The following is a 17,536-nucleotide window of genomic DNA, read 5'->3' as shown; positions in this document are numbered from 1 at the left end:
AGCCACTTCCAGAAAGTCGTATCAATGGATCATCCTTACCTGTTGTAGGAGAGGGGGAGAATTCATGTCTCTTCCATGGAACCCTTGTATCAGTGATTTTTTTTATTTTGAGAAAATTTAACCAAGATTTATTGAGAAAAAAATGGGGGGGGGGGGACCCCTTGCAAGTTACAAAGAATCCCAAATACACACCAAATTAGCTAGGCCATCTGCAGTATGATTGTATTCCCTAGGAATCCAAACTAAGTTAACATTCAATCCATCCAAAGAATCCCAAACTTCAGTCAGATAGTGATAAAGTCTCCAAGGGCCCCCTTTTTTGTCTCTTAACCATTTTATTGTATTTGCTGAATCACCTGCAATGATCAAATCCTGAATTCCCATATTCTTAATTATCCTGATTCCGGTGAGAGCAGCCATCACTTCAGCCTTTGTTGGAGTCAGCCCAACCGATTGGGCCACTATAAGTCCAACAGATATTGCCCCTTTCGTCCCTTAATGTACCACCAATACCTGCAAAGCCCGGATTGCCTAAGGCACGACCGTCAAAATTAAGGGTTATCACACCTTCACTGATGGAAACGGGATGCCTCAAGGGAGTTTGCTGAGGATGAGGCAAAAACAGAAAGGGGCGAATATTTCTGATAATATGATTGACTGAAAGTCCTTTAAATACATCTGAACTCACCGACCAAAGGATGCAAAGATAGGTAATTCTGAGATTAACTCCTCCAAGGTTCTGCTTTTATTGTCAAAGATACGGGTGTTTCTTTCATCCCAAACGCCCCACACATTACTGCATGAGGCACTGATTGCCAAAAGACTTTACCCCTTTTGCTAAGCCCTATTCCTTGCCATTAATTCAAATTGTCCATAATGTGTTTTGGAAAAGCCCAGTTGTACCCTGCCATATTCAAGAAATGGGACCATATCCTTTGAGTGAAGCTGCAATGAAGAAGGATGTGATCTGCAGATTCACCCTCGCTGAGACATAAAATACAAACATGAGGAGAAATGGAGCATCTTCCCAAAAGTTTTTTTCTGAAGGAGATCACAAGTATTAACTTTCTGGAGATAGGCTTCCCATACAAAGAAGCAAATTCTTGAGGGGACGTGGCTGCACCAAATTTTCTTGTAAGGAAAAGAGGGATGCTGATCTTCAGCAGTCAAAGCCTTGAACATAGACTTAGAAGAGAATTCGCCATTTGGGTGAAGGGTCCATACTCGGGTGTCAGAATGAGAGGGGGATATATAGGCATCTTTAAGGGTTTGGATTAAAGCTATTAAATCAGAAATCTCCGAGTCCCTTAGGGGTCTTCTGAGGTGAAGGTTTAAAGAATTCTTGGCGGACTGATTTGGGAAGCAATTAGAGATAGAGGCTTCTTGGGCAAGGGTGAAGTTAAACAGCCTAGGAAAAGAGGCATCCAGGGTAGATTCCCCCCACCAAAGATCTTTCCAAAATTTAATTTTAGAACTATTTCCCACTTTATACCTTATAAAAGGAAAGAAAGAAGTATGAATGGAACATATACCTGTCCAAGGATTGATGGCCTTTATCCTGTTCAAATGGAGATTGCAATCCCACCCGTTTGTATTTCGTCCATATTTACTTGAGATGACAGCAGTCCAAAGAGCATTAGGTTCTTTCAGCGATGAATGAGAGTGTGGAACTTTTGATAGACTAAAATACCCCCATTCTTGAAATCAATTGGAAGCATCTTACCCTTTCTTTGATGTTGCCCAACTTTGATTGACTGTGAAACAACTTAAAGTCCTGGTTATATAGAAAGGCTGCGATTAAACCAACCAAATTCACATCCTAGTTATATTGTTCAGCAATCAGCCCTTTGGGCATAAGTAGTAATTGGGTTTGCCAAGTATTGAAGTTTTGAGCAATATTCTGCCATGACAATCTCCACACCTTTGATCCAAGCTCAGGTTGGGCTCATCACTCAAATTAGAAGGCAATCAGTTGTATTAATCACAGACAAGCTCAGAGAACTGAGCAAACAGGAGTTTCCCGATCGTTGCGATGGAAATTTGAAGGTCATCCATTGAGACCCCACCTGATGTTCCTTGGAAGAGACATGATTTCATTGATACAGGGATAGGCATTAACAGAGATTATCCATTGAAGCCCCAACTGAGCCATTGGGGTTGTCACTAATAGAGTTGATTTCTATCTTGATCGAGTGAGTGGCCATGCAGATCACTTCAGTTTGTTGCTCAAGATACTGGTTACTGCAGAGATGTTTTGTGGATATGTAGAGGAGTCAGTTGAAATTTACTTCGGCAGTGTTCATTCTCGAAGACAGTAGGGTTTGGGGTGATGGGATGGAGATTTGATGCTGTGCAACGTAGGTGTAATGCTACTGATTAAGGAGTTAATTCTTACAAACAAGAACAATTCTGATACTGTTGTCATTCTGTTTAAAATGCAGGCGTATGTCCTCCAGTCTATCTGGTTAGCTAGAAATAAAAGTGTTTTTCTAGGGGGAGGTTTCCCTGGCAATGATCATTAAGCAGGTAAAATTAGTTTGTGTGGGAGATGGCAACGATTGATAATCCATCGATGGGTTAGTTGAGCTTGAGATTTTGCCAAATTCTGATGATTGTGTGGATGGATGCATCTGTGAAAATAATTTTTGTAGAGTGCTTAAAGAGGTGTTGGTGTGGCAGCATGTGTAGTAACTGCAGCTCATGCTGAGGGTAATTTCGACAAGGCTCCAGCTTATCTAGTGGATGAAGATGATGCAGAGATAGTGGAGTTAAAGGCTATGTGTTTGGCGGTCAAGATTGCAGCAATGCTTAATAGTGTCAAGGTTGTGGTGGTGGTGCCTGGTGATTGTTAAATCTATGTCTATATCTATACTACTATTAAATTAAAAGTATGAATGAGAGTGTGGAACTTTTGATAGACTAAAATACCCCCATTCTTGAAATCAATTGGAAGCATCTTACCCTTTCTTTGATGTTGCCCAACTTTGATTGACTGTGAAACAACTTAAAGTCCTTACCCTTTCTTTGAGAAATCAATTGGAAGCATCTTACCAACTACAATCTTCCATAAAACACCATTTTCTGCTTATTCTCATTATCGGATATCAGCAGTCAAGGCTACATTCAAGAAGTAAGTTTCTTAACCTGAAGAATGAGGTAGAGAGGTGAGGGATTTGGGGAAACTAGTACCCCAACTCCCAATAACATCACCTCAAACCAGGTTCAAAGGAAGTTGGGAATCTTTTCTTAAGGTTTTGATGTTTTACTCTTTCTTGCTTGAAGTTGTTTCTTCAAGTTTAAGCCTAAACAATTCTCATATTAGGCTGCCACAACAGCTTGGAAAGAGGGTGCCTAACACCTTACCTCTCCCAATCCATTTGAATCCAAAACCTCTTGGTTAAATGTCTTTCCTATGGAGAAATGGAGTCACCATCAAAAAAATAAAATCAATATTTCACAGCTCAAATGAGGGCTCCTCTAAAATATGGGTGGCAACTCCTTGAGCCAGCCATGAGCTTCCCGGAGCTCACAAGGTAGGCAATGACCTAAGAGGATTTAATGATAATCCCACATAGAGAAGGGAAAAAAAAAAAAAAAGCTAGATTCTTTGTGATTGTTGATTTGGGGACATTTGTTGTATGAAGCCAAAAGTGAAGATTATGCAAGACTATATTCTTAGTGAAGGGGGTTACATCTTCATGGCCATTGTCAAAGGTGAAGATTATGCAAGACTTGGTGCAGTGAGGCATAGAGGAAATACTGATTGATTTTTCCACAGGTGGAAGCTGGTTTAAGGGCCTATTTTCACAGGAAGTAGAGAAAGAAAATGGGAGGAGGTATTGGTTTCACTCCACGGTCTTTGCCTAAGCCTAAGGATGGAGATGGTGTCTTGCAGATGCCAGTAATAAGTTGTGGAAATGATATGACCTTCTCAGTTGCAAGTGGATGGATGTTGTCATAGAAAGAGAGTAAAATAAAGGCACTAGGGAGTATGCTCAAATGGGTTAAAAATGGATTCAAGGGGGTGTCAGAACAGGGTTGCCTGGTTAAACCAAGTGATAAGTGGAATTCCAGAGTGCCGAATGATGAGGAGGATATAACACTCAATTAGAGAAACATAGGCACTTACAATGTAGATTTGTTAGTTGGTGAGGGCAGGTCCATAGGTTCTAACTTAGTCAATGTCTTGCTAACAACCATTACAAGCCATCACAGTTTTACAATATTACAACAGCATTTCACCACCCAGCTCAAGTGTTGACTATAAATTAAATTCAAAATTAATATCTAGACATATCTTTTAATTCAGGATGAGCAAGTATCCAATCCAAGAATAAGAGATCTGATATGGTCATTGTTAGAATGCTCGAGTCAGGGGTATTTTGGTCATTCTGGTGTATCTTATTGAAAGTGAAATGTCTATTGTATCTGAGTTTAAGTTATGTGTCCCATCTTCTATGAGGGACAACATTGTCTTTCTTGTAACTTAAGTTTTATGAATAAAAGTCAAGTGGGTCGGCTAGGAGAGTGTGACTTTCACTTTTTTCTCTTCTAGTTTGGCCGAACATTCTTCTCCCTCTTTCTCTTTTCTTTTTTCTTCCTTCTTCTCTGCTTTAACCTAGAATGAACTAGGGTTTATTCACATGGTATCAGAGCTGTAAGGTCGTATCCTTATTTTTTTTCTTGTTGCTGTTCTCCTTTTGGGTTCACCGCCAGCTTTCACAGTCGTCTTCTTCATTTTCGATTGACCTGAGTGGAGGTTCGATAAAGGGCTGAAAAGGAGTTGTCGTTTTGTGGGTCTGGAGGTGAGAATGCCTCCAGTCGTTGCTGTGGTGGTCGTTGAAGTGGTATACTAAACCCTCTATTCAGTATCGAAAATGGCTGAATGTGGACAGGTATGAACACTACTATTGTTTGTCCAAGTAAGGGACTGTAAATGTTTACTTGTTGCTTCAGAAGTTGGTTGTGGTGATGCTTGGTGTGACTGATATGCATTTCAGTCGTATTCCTCTGCATTCCTCTTCATATGTATGTTGAAAGAAGAGTTGTCAACTGCTGAGGTTCACAACAGCAGTAGTTTGGTGGTGGTTGTGTCGTGGTGATTGGTGGTAGTGGTGGTTGGGTCCTAGACCTTGTGTGTAATCAGTTCTGCAGTGTGCAACCCAAGTGTTTGATGTGAAGACTGAGTGATTTCAGTCTTAATGTGTGGTGGTGAATGGTTTTGCAATGTGCAGCCCAGGTGTTTGATGTGAAGACTGAGTGATTTCAGCCTTAGTGTGTGGTGTGTAATGTGTATTTAAAGCTGGGATTGGTGGTGCTATAAGTGAGATAAGCCGTGTGAAAGAGTGTGTGGTTGTGTTGTAAACTTGAAGGTCAAATAATGGAGATGGCTTCTTCCATAGATGGGAATGACAACAAAACCAACATCATGCTTTCTTCAAATTATATAAGTGTTCAAATGACATCCATCAAGTTGAATGGTGAGAACTATGTACCATGGGCAAAATCTGTGGAGGTGTTCTTGAAGGCCAAGAGGAAAGCAAAACATGTGAAGGAGGAGAAACCTTCCTCTAATTCTCCTAGGTTCAGTGATTGGGAACAAGATGATGCACAGATAATGACATGGCTTTGGAACAACATGTCTCAAAAGGACATCCATTGAGCCGGTGGAACATTCTTCCTTCTCTGATAGATCTGGTTTGGTAGTGACTAAAGGGAGTGGCCGTGGAAGTAGAAGTGGTGGTGGCAGCAGTGGCCCTCCAAGCAACTGTGGTGGACACATATTTAACCGGGCTAGTGGCCGGACTGGAAGCCCAGAGTCAAGGGGAGGCCGTGGAAGAGGAAGGAGTAATGCTCAGACAAAATGTACACATTGTGGCTTAGAGGGGCACACAGTTAATTTCTGCTATGATTTGCATGGTCCACCCAACACTTGGGCTAACCATGCTACATCTAAGAGTAGTAGCACCATTACTGAAAGGCAGCAAACTGTCCCAACACCCTCCACACCCACTTGTGCTTCCGGGTAGGAAATGGTGAGTGTACCACAGGCAGTGTATGAGCAGTTCCTTCAAACATCTCAGCAGAACACAGCTACACTTGCCCATTCAGGTATGGCTTGCTTGGCTTCCAAAGCATCACCCTGGATCATTGATTCCGAAGCCTCGGACCATATGTCTGGGACGCTCGATGTATTTTCTTCCCTTTCTCACTCCTCCACATCTCAGTCAATTACTCTTGCTAATGGTTCTACATCTCCTATTTGTGGTGTTGGTGATGTTGATTTCTCCTCCATGTCTTTAGCATCTGTTTTATATGTTCCTAAATTTTCGTTTAATCTCATGTCTATTAGCAGATTAACCAAGTCTCTTGATTGTTCTATAACCTTCTATCCTTCTGGTGTGTTTCAGGATCTCAAGACAGGGAAGAAGATTGGTGGAGGGCATGAAGCAGGTGGTTTGTATTACCTTGATGGTGGTGGCCCCCCAGTGGCTTTTCAGTCGTCTCTTACTCCTCTCCAATGGCACTGCAGACTCGGTCATCCCTCTCTCAAGTCTTTGAAGCTGCTAGTCCCTTCGTTGAGTCATCTTTCATCGTTAGATTGTGAGTCGTGTCAGTTGGGAAAACATCATCGAGTCTCATTTAGTCCAAGAATTGATAGTCGTGTCTCTAGTCCCTATGCTTTAGTTCATTCTAATGTATGGGGTCCAGTTAAAGTTGTGTCATACAATGGGTTTAAGTACTTTGTAATCTTTGTTGATGACTTTTCAAGGATGACATGGATCTACCTTATGAAAGACCGTAGTGAATTGTTCTCTATTTTTCAGAAATTTCATGCTGAAATACGCACTCAATTTGGTGTTCATTTGAAAATACTTCGCTCTGATAATGCCAAAGAATACATCTCCTCACCATTTCAACAATACCTAAAACATCATGGAATAATTCATCAAATTTCTTGTGCTTACACCCCGCAACAAAACGGTGTAGCTGAACGGAAAAATAGACATCTTCTTGAAACTGCTCGATCCTTGATGATCAATATGCATGTCCCAAAGCATTTTTGGAGTGATGTTGTTCTTACATCCTGTTTTTTGATAAATCGGATGCCCATGTCAATCCTTGGAAGTCAATCCCCTTTCTCCGTGTTGTTTCCCACTTTGTCTCCCTTTCCTCTCACCCCAAGAGTCTTTGGTTGTGTTTGTTTTGTTCAACACTTGGGGCCTGGAGTAGACAAGTTAGATGCTCGAGCTACAAAGTATATTTTTCTTGGCTACTCGAGGACTCAGAAAGGGTACAAGTGTTATAACCCAAAATTTCATAAATCGTTTGTGTGCTCTGATGTCACCTTCTTTGAATCATATGCCTGTTACTACAGAGAGGCCGCCTGCAGATGCACCGGTTATGGACCCTCTTCCCGTAGCTCCCATTCCTCTTCCTGTACCGGTTATGGACCCTCTTCCCGTAGCTCCCATTCCTACTGCAGATGCACATCATATGCCTGTTACTACAGAGAGGCCGCCAATTACTCAAGTGTATACCCACAGAAGTGCTTCGGCCCCTCCTCCACTTCAGCACCTGTCGACAGATCCTGCTATTGCTCCTTCTCCCTCATATCTTGATCTTCCTATTGCTTTACGGAAAGGTAAACGTACTTGTACTTCTCATCCCATTTCAGACTATGTTTCCACTGCTCACCTTTCTGCTTCTCATTGCAAATTTATACCATTACTCTCATCGGTTCCCATTCCCAAGACTGTATAGGAAGCCCTTATCTCCCTAGGGTGGAGGCAAGCCATGGAAGAAGAACTCTCTGTTCTACAACATAATCACACGTGGGAACTCACCACCCTTCCTCCTGATAAGCACAATGTTGGGTGTAAATGGGTTTATACAGTGAAGCATTTTCCTGATGGCAGTGTGGAACGATTGAAGGCACGGTTGGTGGCCAAGGGCTATTCTCAGTTATATGGTGTAGACTATATGGAGATATTCTCTCCTGTGGCTAAAATTGGTCCAGTTCGGGTGTTGATCTCATTGGCTACTATGTATGATTGGCCTCTCCTACAACTTGTCATCAAAAATGTCTTTCTACATGGTGATCTTGTTGAGGAGGTGTATATGGAGCAACCACCAGGGTTTGTTGCTCAGGAGGAGGCTGCTAAGGTATGCAGGCTCAAAAAGGCAATCTATGGACTGAAACAATCTCCTCGTGCATGGTTCGGCAGGTTCAGTGAAGTGGTGAAGGCCTTTGGGATGAAACAGTGTTAGGTTGATCATTCTGCGTTCAGCTATAACTCAAAATATGGAAAAATCTTGCTAGTCGTGTATGTGGATGATATTGTCATAAATGGGAGTGACAACAATAGAACTGACGGACTGAAAAAATTCTTACAGGATCACTTCAATACGAAAGATCTGGGGAAGCTAAAGTACTTCTTAGGAATAGAAGTTGCGAGGTCAAAACAGGGGATCAACCTATGTCAGAGGAAATATGTTCTTGATCTACTTGAAGAAACAGTGTTGTTAGGTGCTAAACCAACAGAGACTCCTATGGAACTCAATGCCAAGCTAAGTGTGGATGCAGGTGAAGAGTTTGATGATCCTGGAAGATACAGAAGGTTGGTGGGAAAGTTGAATTGTTTGACCATTACCCGACCAGATATATCATTTGTTGTGAGTGTGGTGAGTCAGTTTATGCAACATCCCCGGGTTCCTCACTGGAAAGCTGTTCTGAGAATTGTTAGGTACCTAAAGGGTGCTCCAGGTCGTGGTTTGTTATACCAAAAGGGAGGAACTCTTGAGATAGTAGGGTACACAGATGCTGATTGGGCTGGCTCTATATCAGACAGGAGGTCAACCACAGGGTATTATACCTTATTGGGTGGCAATCTTGTAACATGGAAGAGCAAGAAGCAAACAGTGGTGGCAAGAAGTAGTGCGGAAACAGAATACAGGGCTATGGCCCATACCACATGTGAACTAGTATGGCTGAAGAACCTACTACAGGAGATGGGTGTGTCAATTGACAAACCCATGAAACTATATTGTGATAATCAAGCTGTTGTTCACATCTCATCCAATCCTATCTTCCATGAAAAAACTAAACATATTGAGGTGGATTGTCACTTTGTGAGAGAGAAAGTGATAAGTGGGGTAATAACTACATCTCATGTGAGCTCAGGAAATCAGTGGGCAGATCTCTTCACAAAAGGATTGTCTCGGGGAAAAATAGATTACATTTGTAACAAGCTGGGACTATATGATATATACTCTCCAGCTTGAGGGGAAGTGTTAGAATGCTCGAGTCAGGGGTATTTTGGTCATTCTAGTGTATCTTATTGAAAGTGAAATGTCTATTGTATCTAAGTTTAAGTTATGTGTCCCATCTTCTATGAGGGACAACATTGTCTTTCTTGTAACTTACGTTTTATGAATAAAAGTCAAGTGGGTCGGCTAGGAGAGTGTGACTTTCACTTTTCTCTCTTCTAGTCTCGCCGAACATTCTTCTCCTTTCTCTTTTCTTTCTTCTTCCTTCTTCTCTGCTTTAACCTAGAATGAACTAGGGTTTATTCACAGTCATAATTGTTCTAGTGTCTCTTTGTTTGCTTAAAATTTCTTTTGTTTCTTTCCCATGAAATGCCCCAACAGAATGCAAATTGCTGGCCCAGAAATTAACTCCTCTATAGGCGCTCAATGAAAAGTTGGCATTTGGATGAAACTGACCATATTCTTTGATCTCCAAAACCCTACCGAATATGTTCTTCCAGTATTCTTAACTTGTGCATTCTTCAAGCTCCCAATTAAAGATGGTCTCCTAAAAGATGGGTTCCATGCCATTTGCTCCCCACTGACCTCATAATGGTCCTTGTAAAATTCTTGGATTCACTAAGACTATAAAGATGTGGATATACCAGGAAAAGCTTTCCAAAAGAAAAACACTATTTATCCTCACAAAATATCTGATTGCATATACCAACTCCCTTAACCTGCCTTTCTATGGGCCCCTCTTGTGTGTACTGTATTGTATATACAGATAAAGTGCCTGGTAGCATTGCTTATGTCCTATACTGGTGATTTGGCCCTATTTGAAGCTTAATGGACTTCAACCATCCCAGTATATTAGGCTTCTTTTAGTTGTTGCTTTATACATCCATCAAACCAATGACTTATCTTTCTTCCACAGCAATTTACCTAGACTCTAACTGAATTCCAAGGGCATGCATGCTTCTTCTCAAACTGAAGGTAGAAGTTGAAAATCTGAGGAAGAGGAGAGAGTCAATCACTAAAAATTAGTAAGGTAGATCCTCTTGCTTCTTTCCCGTTGTTAAAGCTCCTCTGATTCATAGATAGAGATATTGAAATAACAGGGTGTTCAGCCACCACTAATGGTGGATCAACCCCTCCTTTTTACCGTTTAAGATTTTCTTTCTCTTCATCTGCAAACCCTCCTATCTTTCACTCTTTCCCATCAAGCATAGAAACCGGGGGAGGGGGGGGACTATCTTTCTCTATACATGAGAAGCAAGGCCAGGGAAACCCTTTTTCACAATTGAAGCAGTAGTATAACCCATGAAGTGGTCTCCAACAATGCAAATAGTAAATTCGCTCACCAGGACTCCAACTACAAATATTTTTAGCTAACTTTATAGGTTATTTCCTTATTTTAGGACTTGCTTATAAGCAAAAATTGCTCTCCCAGGTTCCCACAAAAAATATGTATAGCTAATTTTTCAGTTTTTTCCATATATTAGGACTTTACTTTTTTTAAGTTATGAGTGAAATTTAATTGCTGGGTTGGTTGTGAGTTATATTTCTTAGATAATGACCCTAAAGCAAGGTCACATATTTAGGCAACTTTTTTAATTTCTATTCGAATTTTTCTTTTTATGTTATTTTCCTTTTTGTGTACATTTTCATGAATTTGATGAATGTTGTAGAACTGTTTCAATCATCTTGCAATGTCATTTTGACTTTGACTAGTTCAGTTGTTTCATACTTTCATTATTTCTTTTGGTTCATTTGTTTTGGTGCTATAAAAATGCTGGATTTGTTTTACCATGCTAAAATTTGGCCATCTTTCAGCTAATGCACTATTTGCACGTGTTGACACGGTTTCGAATTGACCAGTTATGTTTCTTCTAATAAATAGATAAAAGAAGGGAAATCAGAACCTCCTCGGGAGAAAGGAGTGTGCGTTGCAACCTAGTACTTGAAAGAAAAGAGGAAAAAAAATGAAGCATAAGCCCCTTCTAGCTTGCTCACCAATATTAGCAGTCACAATAACAACAACATGCACCCACCATGAAGGTAGGAAATATCAGAAAGGTAGCAGAACCCTGGAAGATCAAATGATAGTTGCGGGAAGCAGGCTATCACCTGATCAATTCAAAGCACCCCATCATATCTGGTCAGAGGGGACATCGCCTAGGCTATTAAATTTAGCGAAATAGAAACCCGAAATGTCTAAGCTATTTTCTAGTTAAAATAACATCCAGCATGTATTGCAACAAGTAAATATCAATAATTTCAGTACAAAAATGCATTTCACCTAACAAAGCATGGCAACTTATCAAACCCATAAGATCATTGCAATTCAAATCATTATCGTAAGGCAATCACCACCAGGCAACAGCACTGCCTATGCACATACTTGATCATATATACAGATCAGAAAACAACCACGAAAGACCTAATCAAACATATGTAAACTTGCATTACATCAATCAGTCACTCCACGCTTAATAGAGTCCATTAAAAAAATATATATCAATAGAAGTCGCAGAACTGCTGAAGTCAATCATATGCATTAAACGCTAAATAATATTCTGATTTAGACCCTTCAAGTGCTACAGTTTTTAAGAATTTTTAGAGCTTTAAGCGCCCAATTAAAAATCGTTTGCTCTGTTTTTGTTTGCTCAGAGAGGATAAGGGAAAGAAGGATCGCAGAGAGGTGGGAAAGAGGGAAAAAACAGAACGGAAGCTGACACCTGCTTTTGTTTTGACGGGTGGAGAGAGAGAGAGAGAGAGAGAGAGAGAGAGCTGAGAGACGAAGGGGACGAGTCGCCGCTGGTTCGGTTGAGACAGACAGACAGAAAGACTTGATGGAAGAAGAATAAAGCGACAGAAGAGAAAACAAGAAAACATACCTGAGATCGATTCTTCCTCTTGGAAATCCCAATTTCTGAGATCGATTTCCTCTCCATCTTCTTCTTTCTCCTTCTCCTTCCTCTCCGTCGATTCAAGCTTCAAAACCGAGTCAATGAAGTATACCGAGTCAATCAAGTGCGCCTCATGCACCATGATACAGTGTATCAGGACACAGTGTAAGAAACGTGCAATATATCAATAAGCGTCATCCGATCAATCACCTATGTTCCATCAGCCGTCCCAGGCGAATCCCTGTAGACCTGGGTGGCCGTTATGTTCTGTTAAAAGCAACACAGAATCTAGGATAGTGTTTCTACGGAAACGCAACGGCAGATAATCAGCAATGCAACCTTTCTGCCATAAACCTGTCTGATAGAACCGTGTAAACTCAGTGTTGTAACTCAGATAGGACCGAACGGATGAACCGAAAACGGCTGATCCAGTGAACTTTTGGGTCCCGGTTTACAATTTGAATGGGCCAATTGGTAAAATCAAATAGGTGCCCAAGCAGGGGTGGATTTGAGCCGAGCCGAGCCGAATGGTACTAAGCTTGAGCTCGGCTCAAGACTGTTATACAAGGCTCGACGCTCAAGCTCAGTTCGAGCCAGAACCTTGAGCTCGAGAAATCCATAAGCTCAAGTTGAGCTCGAGCTCAATTTTCAAAATAAATATTTTATAAAAATAAAAAATTATATATATAATATTTTTTATTTGATAATTAAAAAATTAAGAATTATAATAATTAATAATTATAATATTTTTAATATATGCATTATTTTCTATAATTTTATTATATACATTATATATCAAATATATATATATATATATGTATATTCGAGCCAGCTCGCAAGCCTCATGAGCCGAGCTTAAGGATGGCAATTTTCCCCCTTTCCCCTATCCTCGTGGGAATCCGCCCCAAATGGGGCAATGATGGGGATGATTTTCCCCCTGCAAGGACGGGGATGGGGAAATTTTCATCCCCGTTAGCGGGAACAGGGCGAGGATGGGGAGAGCACTCCCCACCCCGCGAGTACCCCGATTCCCGCTTCGTGGAATCCCCACTAATATATATGTATATATGTATGCATACATTATATATGTAAATATATAAATACACATTTATATATTCATATTTTTTAAAATACGTTTGAATATTTTCTAATATGATTGTAAATGTTAATTATTTTATTTTTATTTTTAAATAAAATAAAAAACAAAAACAAAAACAAAATGGTTAGCATTATAAAGAATCACAGGGAATGGGGATCCCTGCGGGGATAGGGATCCCCATGGGGATGGGGATAACCTTGTCCCCGTTAGCGGGGACAGGGACGGGAGTGGGGAGAGGCTCCCCATCCCCACCCCACCCCGTTGCCATTCCTAGTCGAGCTCGTGAAAAGCTCAGCTTGTTGCCACCCTTATGTCTTTGTGACCAATTTGAACTTTTGGGCTTCGATTAATCGGTAAAATCAAGTGTCCAAGTGGACATACTAGGAACATAGGAATAGCTCTATAAGTGATAAAATAAGAGAAAGTATAAATGAAAGTAGAATGGAGTGATTTAGGTGATGTTTGGCATCGATGTTGATTCTTTTTTATTATTTTTTCAAAAATCAGTAAATTTTGTTAGTTGGTATCATTTCTGCCATGTGAGCCGATTCTTCAGAAATCTGCCTTTTAAGGGCCAATTATTTTAACATTGGAGTTATTGTTCAATGCCACATAGAATGACATATTCATCCTTAAAAAATTGGAATCAATTAGAAATCACTAGAAAACGGTGATTCCTAAAAGAATGTTGATTTCAAGAACCGGTTTTTGAATGGTTTCTTGAAAATCACCAACTCGTCCAACCAAAAAAAAAATTCAGTATCATCGATTCCTCTAGCATTGTTGTAGCTTCAACACAACAATGATTTTTGGAAAATCAACATTGATGCCAACATCCCGTTTGGTACGTGCGAAAAAGACCATCTACAATGAGTATGGATCTCCTGCCCACACAAATTCTGCCCATGTCTACCCACAAAACATTGCAGCCACACATGGAGAACATCTCATCCTCAAACATAGTATTATGCAGGGGATAGTGTTTTGTGGGTAAACGTGGGTAGAATTCTCGTGGGCATGAGATCCAAAGTCATCTACAACACCCTTGGAAAAAGTGAAGGACAAAGGGCTAATAGAATTGAAGGACAAAGGAAAAGGATTTGAGTGAAAGCAATAAGAAATGACTAGCACCCATAATTTAGGGATGAATATGATACTAAACAAAATAGGGTTAACATATGTAGTCAAACCCATATAATTGGGACAAGGATGATGATGAATATGCCACATCATAGGGTACACACTATAGTGTAGCAAACCCTTTGAATTCGCATGGGCGCCCAATGACACAATCGAACCATATATTGAGAACATCTCCCTATGATAAGTAATGGAGATATTTCCAATATAAGTTGAGATGTGCAAGTGGGGTACACTCTGGGGCACCAATATTAACTCAACCCTCACCATCTTTACGATTGTGTTTGGTTGGGATGCAAGTGCAAATATGCACTATGCATCATTACCCTCTTTTCGTTCATGAATGCAAATTGGGTTAATATATGTACTCATCTTGTTTGTTTCAAATCGGTGCAAAGGGTGATTTCCATCATTAAATGCTCCAACTACTTCAATGCCTTAAACTTTAGTTAAAAAAGTAAAATTATATGAATAACACAAAATTGTATCCAAAAAATAGGTACAGTAGTACACTCTCTTTAGAATATAAAAGTGTTAGGAAATACATTTTTTATCACTTAATCATTACATTTTTACATGTCAAAAAATACTCACAAATCCGAAACGGATACATAAATACCCTAGTATATTTGTATCCAAACAAATGCTGCCTACTATACGAAATCATAAAGTATGTTATTGCAATACCCTAAATCAGCGTTTGTATCGCAAACAAATGCAGCTTACTATACAAAATCATAAAGTATGTTGATGCATTGGTGTTAGACTGTTGGGTGCAAAGGTATTAGGTGCAACCCATCTAGTCGAGTTGAAGTCAAGCCAAGCCTAACCTGACTCAGGGAATACCTCAATCTTAACAGACTCGACGAGTCTCAATACAACGAGTCCAAACTTACCCAACCCAGCTTGGAATGCCTAACCTTAATGCAATCTAAACAAACTAGTCGACTTTTATCATTGGGTTAGGTTGGGTCAGATTAACATGATAAATGCATGACAAAAATTCACAATTTCACAATAATAACCTATTAATTAACTTATTTAATAGCTTTTTTTTTCACGGATTCATAAATACAAGAGGGGACCTGTTCCACTTGAATTTAACAGAAACTACCTATCATTAAATGATATAATGAATGGATACAATAATTTATACATGCATAAACAAAATCTTACACCCAATTCAGTTTTCATTTGTTTGTAACTATAATTTGGAACGGAGATGTCCTACAGTCACTTTTCATGTATGACAAAGTATACTTCCATTCGGGTTTTTAGATAGTACTAACTTGAGATCCCATGTGTGTGAGGCTATCAAATGCATGGTTTTAAAAAATGATATGGAAATAGAACTGTTCAGGTCATCAGTTTTTGAGTCGATAGTTCGAACAGATGGCCTATTTTGACAACAAAAATTTTAAAATAAAAAAATGGCCAAGACCGTTGAATGAGTTGATGGGTCAATGATTCAACCATCCGAGTCAATGGGTCATTGATTGATTCAACAGTTTTGGCCTAGGACCAGGTTTGGGGTAAAACAGAACCAGTTGCCTTGATGGTTCTCGAGCCAAATGGTCTGACTATCCGGGTCAATGACGGTTCAAAAACCATGATCAAATGGCATGGTTGCCCAATCTTTTTATCATCTTTTGTCAATTTATTTAAATATAAAAATTAAAAAACGTGAGAAATAGGTTTATCTACTAGTTCGACATACAAAAAATGAAAGGAGAAAAGCCATAGCTCCTTCTTCCACAACCAAGAAAAAAAAGTAAGCCTACATCACAAAGGCTTCACCTATGTTAACTTATTGACCTCAACAAGACCACCTCTATTATGTTGCAAATAATTTCCAAGATCTTATGGGCCTTCAATTTCAAATTTGTTGGCTTTTATAGGTGAAGGGCTCATGTTAGGGTTACCCCAACTTGTTTTCCCGCTTCCAATGGTGGCTAGACATACCTGCCATAGGGTATGATTTGTTATATAGTTTTACCTCATATTTTGTAGTTTGTTTAGTTATTATTAATATTTAAAAAATCGATCCAAACCATGAACAAATTTGGCCACCATTTTTGGGTTAATGGTTTGACAATATAGTTCAAACAATCCATTCCAATTAAAAAAATCATTAAAAAAGAAAAAAACAACCAAAATTTGTCATCTAGGTCGAACAGATCGACGGTTGGACCACCTAGGTCAAAGGGTCGCTAACCAAGTCAACAGTTTTTTGGCCAAGGAACGGATTAAGGGAGAAATGAAACTAGTTGCTTGAATGGTTCCCAAACTGAACAGCCTGACTGTCTGGATCAACAATGGTTCAAAAACATATGTTATTATTTATAAAATGTGTTTGCTTGAATAGCATTTGCTTGAATAAAGATTCAGCCCCACCCACAAACACTATTCATCATAAACTTAAATGTACAAATCAACTATGTTTGCAATCTAATTTATGGTCTTGAGGAAGATTGTAATCAAAACCACCTATTTTGATTCCTTAACACCAACAATGTCAACACCGACATTTTCATAATTTCATCACTACATAGCAAGAAACTAACCTCCATTATAAACCCTGCAACTTAGCTAACCAAGGATTCTCCATGCCATTATGTTCATTAGATCCAATCATGGTTCAAAGTATCGATATGCCTCTGTGTATTGGCAAAGGTGTATCATTACTTAGATACACACGAAAATGTTTTTTTTTTCAAATTTTGGCTTTTGGGGAGTTAAAAAAGGGTATTTTTTATTAAAAAATAATGGGTCCCGAAACACTTGTAAACAGGCATATTGGGACCCAAAATATACAATACGATATGCTTGATATGGGGCATATCATATCGATTTTTTGAACCTTCATCCATGCATCATTAGGATGCGTTGTTCCCGCCCAAGTCCCAACTCTCTCCTCTTTGTCATTGCCAAGATCGAGTGCACAAGTCATGTCTCCACTTGGGGTGGTCACGGTCTGGTTAGATGTGGTTTAGAGAAAATCTCATACGAAACGAATAAATTAAGGTTTGAGAAATTGGACAATTTTTAATATGGTTTGGGGAATTTTGACCGTTCTTTGATTCTATAAGGATTAACCCAATTAAAAACCAAATAACAGCCCTAAAAATTAAAACTT

The 17,536-nt window shown here is 39.6% G+C and overlaps 1 protein-coding gene across 6 annotated transcripts in view; it reads right to left on the bottom strand.

The window, feature by feature from the left end:
* Nucleotides 1–12,394, bottom strand: part of LOC148871488 (hAT dimerization domain-containing protein) — a 38,390-nt gene extending 25,996 nt beyond the window's left edge. For 2 of the 6 annotated variants that reach the window (XM_088971732.1, XM_088971731.1), the window contains exon 1: nt 12,150–12,287. The gene's annotated coding sequence lies outside the window, so the exon portion shown is untranslated. Of the gene's footprint in view, nt 1–1,532; nt 2,242–12,149 lie in introns of those variants that run through there. The other 4 variants (XM_088971733.1, XM_088971729.1, XM_088971728.1 and 1 more) reach the window with 3 other exon arrangements.
* Between the last annotated feature and the right edge of the window lie 5,142 nt (nt 12,395–17,536).

Source organism: Nelumbo lutea, chromosome 2 (genome assembly GCF_056320005.1).
Source record: "Nelumbo lutea isolate HS-2025 chromosome 2, American lotus-T2T, whole genome shotgun sequence".
Lineage (NCBI taxonomy): Eukaryota > Viridiplantae > Streptophyta > Magnoliopsida > Proteales > Nelumbonaceae > Nelumbo > Nelumbo lutea.
This window is presented reverse-complemented; position numbering and strand designations above follow the sequence as displayed.